Here is a 6,608-nt window from a genome sequence, read left to right as displayed (position 1 = left end):
TGTTGGCTGTGTTATCTGTGTAAAAGAGAGGTAATGGATTTATAGGCAGCTGGAGATGTTTGAAGTCCTTTTGAAAATAACAACAATATTTTCAAAGTTTGCATAAAAACCTTATGACAACATTTTAACAACATCATATGTTAACGTCGCATAGATGTTTGAGAAAATAACGTTCCAACAACTTTGCATTGAAGTCCCGGATGTCGCAACATGAATACGAAGTTTTCCGGACAGGCGTGTGCTTGATATAGTATGAGTAGGGTTTAATATGTTTTTCTATCAATACTAACCAGAAGCAGATGCCTGTGGTTAGTTTAAACATATTTTATTGACATATAATAATGACAAAGGGATTAGTCAGCAAGTTTTTCCAACTTATAGACGACTTCGCCTGTGGTTGTCCAACATTCTGTGCCCACCAGGTAGTCATATTTATATCTGATTCTGTATTAATTCAATGACGACGTCTATTAAAGTAAACCTTCGGAATATATATAAATATGCCATTACAATTACTGTTAATAGGCAAGTAGGAAGATATTTAACCCGATAAATGTCGAAAATACGACATTCGTCAATGCACTTTGATTGATCCAAGGGGAACAACTCGTACGAGCTTAAACATATGATGTCTAGGAGTCTAGGATAACTTTGTTATATGTTGAAGGATATCCTATTATCATCCAGCGCTTTTGCCCTATTACGTGTTTAGAAACTGCATGTTGTTAGTGAATACGTCGATAAAGATAATAATTTCTCCCGTTTTGAGAGTCGCGGAAAAATCTAAACACAGTGCTTGAAGCAATCTCAGTTTTTTGTCCACCATTTCATTTAATCTGTTCTGTTTATAAACTGTTATACTAGAAATAATATCGTGTTTCATAATTTTTAAGGTTTTAGCAATGTTTTATATATAACTGATATTCTCAAACACAGATTCGTTTTCTGGTATTATAGTGTAGACGACAGTTCACGTGTACACTATATATATGTGCTACTTCAGGTATGTAGCACGAGGGGTTGGGAGGACCTATGGCATTTTTTCTTCTTCTTTTTTTTCGACCGGAAGTGCAAAACTCCGTTGTGATGGCGGTAATATGAGCGATTATGTTTTGAAAGGTTTGCTATCTTTCACTTGCACGTATATTGATAATGAATTTGCCCTTAGTAATTTAGATTTTTTTTTCAAATAATGTTTTGATATATTCCTAAGCGGTTACCTGTCGATTTAAAAAGAAATATTACGTCCTCGATCATCGGCAAATTTAGATAATTTTAAAGAATCAATTAGTAAATGGAATTGAAATGACAAAATAACGAATTATGGTGGAAAATATTTATAAGTGCGATTTTTTTCTCACTTTTGTCAGGAAACTTTGACCTTAACGTTAATTTCCTGACATTTATATCGACCTGTCGCTTACTACAAACTAACTACGTAGATGTTTCACTGGTGTACTCAGTCGAGTTCAATTGGTCATAAATGGGGTCAACGTGCTGACCGATTTATCACAGGTGTAATCAGCATTAAGTGGGCAGTATACGTCATTACATTGTGTGTAAACATGCACAAAAGCCGCTATGAACAGGTCCCTAAAATTGTATTATGTGGGAGAAATATTCAGAAAAGTGCAGATATAAACCTGTTATGAAGCCAATGATATTCATAATCAAATAAATTTTATATTTCATTTGGCGAGCATTGTTATGAAAGGAAACCAAGACTACCCATTGTTGTTGTTTTGCTGAGGGTTCGTGGTTGATATGTAACTAGAAGAATTTGACGTAATAGGCCACGCTATACACATATGCATGATCGGGGCCGAAGGGGGCGTTAACTGAACTGACCACCACCGCGTCACGTTGTGTTGTGTAAGTAGGGCACTCAAGATCGGCACAATGCACACAGCGTTAGCCTTGTGGTTTCTGGTACAGTAAATTCTAAAAATAGAATTATTATAGTTTCTAGATAGCAATAATTTATTTTCCGAGTCTAAGTACAATGAAAGTCTATAATTCTATTTCATTGCGTTGTGACGTGGTATCCTTGCTTGTCCTAGCCATCCCAAACAAATTCCATATGCGGTAACGCTTTGATATCCACCTCCAATATACGTAGTGACCACACGAACTTGCCACTAATTCTTAACTAAACCCATATGTATCGTATATATAATCATATGTACCGAGGATGAGTCCCTGTGGTAGTGACACAATGCCGCATTGTTATCAACAAATGTACTACCCATTGGAATTTGTTTACAGGTTTTCTACTAACCAAATCGACCACCGTATTGGCCAGATAGCGGCGAGATTTACTAATTTCCGCATGATCGGGTTACATAAATCAGCGAATGCCTTGGTGACCAATTAATTTCTATAATTTTATTCAGGAGATGCATTTAATTCAAGACTGCATTCGTCATCATCATCATCATCATTGAGAGAGAGAGAGAGAGAGAGTCTCATCTGATGTTTTTTATTTATCTCGTTACGAGTAACATCTGTTGATGCCACCAGATAATCCTAATCTTTTTAGTTCCAATATATCTTTTAATGTTCATTTTTTAAGAAGATAGTGAAACCTGAACCCTATCTGAGTAAATATATCATTACGCTGTGAAGATCGCGTAGTGATGGGTCTGTATTTTAATCAGATTTACTTGGACTGTGCAGAGACGTATATACCAGATATACAAGTCTCTGGACTGTAATATTTGATCGGAACCTTCACCATCATAATTATCCGATATGACGTAACTGACCAGATAAATCGGTCAAAGAGAATGGGTTATTCAATGAGCCTCTACATATTTAGATGTCCTTATTACGAAATGACGCATACAGTACTTCTCTTTACGTACCTTTAAATTTGTCAATGGAATTTTAGTTCAATTAAGTATAGCAGTGTGGCTTTTCTAAATATTTTGAAACGATTTAATTGAACATGAAAAAAAAAAAAAAAAAACACACACATATGCACTAATTGGGACAATTTAGTATCTCCGTTTACACTTATCGAGCCGTAATGATGAATAAAAGGGACAGGATTTCAATTGGGTTAATGGTCCACAGTCAAAATATGGATAAGGTTTTCTATTCATGATGTACTGAAATTGAATTCTTAATTGGGCAAAGGATTAAGGAAAAGGAAAAGGATGTTTTAACTTCCGGTAAATGAATATGTTACTCAACTTGTGCTATAACTTGCTGTCGATTCGTATTCAGTTTATATGTCCTATAATTAGATAATATAACCTAAAATATATACTATCATCACACTGGAGTGATTTAAATACCATTTGATATTAATAAACGTAAATATGATACACACAGGGACTCGTATCAGTGTTGGTGGCGTGCACAGGGATTTGGCACGAGTTCCCAACCCACGGTTCATTTACATAATTATTATATATTACATGTATATATGTTGGGAATTCGTAATCCCTGTGTTTTTTATAGCAGATCGCTAGTTTTTTTTATGAACGACGTTTGTATTTATTAGATAATTTCAGAAAATGCTTGTCCCATGTTTTTCATCTTATAGCCAAACCAAAGGACCAGCATGTTTGAATCACAGAATCGTACACAACATCCCTCTTCTTTACTACAGACTGTAGGGTACAACCCCCTTTACTACAGACTGTAGGGTACAACCCTCTTTACTACAGACTGTAGGGTACAACCCTCTTTACTACAGACTGTAGGGTACAACCCTCTTTACTACAGACTGTAGGGTACAACTCTCTTTACTAGACTAGGGTACAACCCTCTTTACTACAGACTGTAGGGTACAACCCTCTTTACTAGACTAGGGCACAACCCTCTTTACTACAGACTGTAGGGTACAACCCTCTTTACTACAAACTGTAGGGTACAACCCTCTTCTTTACTACAGACTGTAGGGTACAACCCTCTTTACTACAGACTGTAGGGTACAACCCTCTTTACTACAGACTGTAGGGTACAACCCTCTTTACTACAGACTGTAGGGTACAACCCTCTTCTTTACTACAGACTGTAGGGTACAACCCTCTTCTTTACTACAGACTGTATGGTACAACCCTCTTCTTTACTACAGACTGTAGGGTACAACCCTCTTTACTACAGACTGTAGGGTACAACCCTCTTTACTACAAACTGTAGGGTACAACCCTCTTCTTTACTACAGACTGTAGGGTACAACCCTCTTTACTACAGACTGTAGGGTACAACCCTCTTTACTACAGACTGTAGGGTACATCCCTCTTATTTACTACATACTGTAGGGTACAACCCTCTTTATTACAGACTGTAGGGTACAACCCTCTTTACTACAGACTGTAGGGTACAACCCTCTTTACTACAGACTGTAGGGTACAACCCTCTTTACTACAGACTGTAGGGTACAACCCTCTTTACTACAGACTGTAGGGTACAACCCTCTTTACTACAGACTGTAGGGTACAACCCTCTTCTTTACTACAGACTGTAGGGTACAACCCTCTTTACTACAGACTGTAGGGTACAACCCTCTTCTTTACTACAGACTAGGGTACAACCCTCTTTACTACAGACTGTAGGGTACAACCCTCTTTACCACAGACTGTAGGGTACAACCCTCTTTACTACAGACTGTATGGTACAACCCTCTTTACTACAGACTGTAGGGTACAACCCTCTTCTTTACTACAGACTGTAGGGTACAACCCTCTTTACTACAGACTGTAGGGTACAACCCTCTTTACTACAGACTGTAGGGAACAACCCTCTTTACTACAGACTGTAGGGTACAACCCTCTTCTTTACTACAGACTGTAGGGTACAACCCTCTTTACTACAGACTGTGGGGTACAGTCGACCTTTGTTATCTCGAAATCAGTGGGGGTCACGAAAAAAAACTCTAGTTATCCCGAGTATTCGATGTAACCGATTTAATGTAGAATTTTTAATGACGAGACTGAATTTTTACTTCGAGTTAAGCAGGGTAAAATAATGAAGTTTGTAAAAATGTTTCAAATAGACAGCTCAGCCTCCATAATTTCTCAAATTAAAAATTTCTATGGGAAAGATTCAATGAGAAAATATATCTCAGTTATGTAACTTTTATCCAACTAACAGGGCACGGATTCCAGCCAACGGTTCATTTACATGTACAATATGTATTTTATATGGACATTTGGTTTTGGAACTCGCACCAAGTCCCTGTGATCCGACTCTGAAGTGGACATAAGTACCAAATGTTGTATTAAGTAGTAATTAGTTGTACTTCGCTCCTAATTTCCCTGAGTAGACAGGACCATCTTGGCCATAAATCAATGAAATAGACACTTACTATTGACCCCACAATGGACCCCTGTTACTATGGGTGCTCGACCACTGTCCAAAACTGCCTGCTTACGTAACATATAATAACATACTGTATAGAGGCCAGAAAGCTGGCTGGAGTCTGATTAAAACCCGTAACAGGAAATGGGGTCAGCTGGACGTTTTATTGACCATTGACCGTCACGTGCATGCGTGTGTAAGCATACACATAACTGGTCACCGCGGGAAACTAACCATCCCGAGGAAAAAGTGATGACCGAAGTCCATCTGGGCCATGATTATGTTACACATGGGTCACGTCACGAATAGTGCTTTGTGTACGATATAGGCAGGACCGAAAATGGATACAACTTGCTAATAACATTTATGCATGAAAAACATGTATGCATTCTAGACAGTCTTCGTGCGTCTAGGCCTTGTAGCAATAGTGTTATAGACCAGATAGAAACCGATACGGATTTTATACAGGATGTAGATGGAAGAGTTGCCACAGGCAACCGACAACTGTTACCATTTTGAATCCTGGACTGTTGTTGCACTCTTGTTTGGTATATTTGGCCAATCACCCTGATTCACGGTACAGAAACATAAGTTACGACGAAGTGAGTTCGATCTCGGATTCATCTTGGTCCAATCCTGCGGGATTCAAAAAGTAAAACCGACAAAATCAATTTAGATCTAGAATAAAATTCGGCGCGGAGAAAACGTTCATCTGACGGAGAATGAGCCAGAAGGGCCGAGGGTGTGTTTAACTATCGATTCTCGGAGAAATGGGTGTAGAACGCCCTCCATCAACGTGGAGCGAGAGGTGTTCACACCAGAGAAATAACACGTGCAAATGTATGTGTCAAAAGAAATAGCAGTATCACTAGAAGATAGAAAGCGTCCAGACATTGTTCTATACAGGACCTAAACATACCTGGACACACGCGTCCAGACATTGTTCTATACCAGGACCTAAACATACAAGGAACACAAGCGTCCAGACATTGTTCTTTACCAGGACCTAAACATACAAGGAACACAAGCGTCCAGACATTGTTCTATACCAGGACCTCAACATACAATGAACACAAGCGTCCAGACATTGTTCTATACCAGGACCTAAACATACAAAGAACACAAGCGTCCAGACATTGTTCTTTACGAGGACCTAAACAAACAATGGTCACAAGCGTCCAGACATTGTTCTATACCAGGACCTAAACAAACAATGGACACACGCGTCCAGACATTGTTCTTTACGAGGACCTAAACAAACAATGAACACACGCGTCCAGACATTGTTCTTTACCAGG

Source organism: Pecten maximus, chromosome 11, assembly GCF_902652985.1.
Source record: "Pecten maximus chromosome 11, xPecMax1.1, whole genome shotgun sequence".
Classification (NCBI taxonomy): Eukaryota; Metazoa; Mollusca; class Bivalvia; order Pectinida; family Pectinidae; genus Pecten; species Pecten maximus.
Note: the sequence above shows the minus strand (reverse complement) of the source record.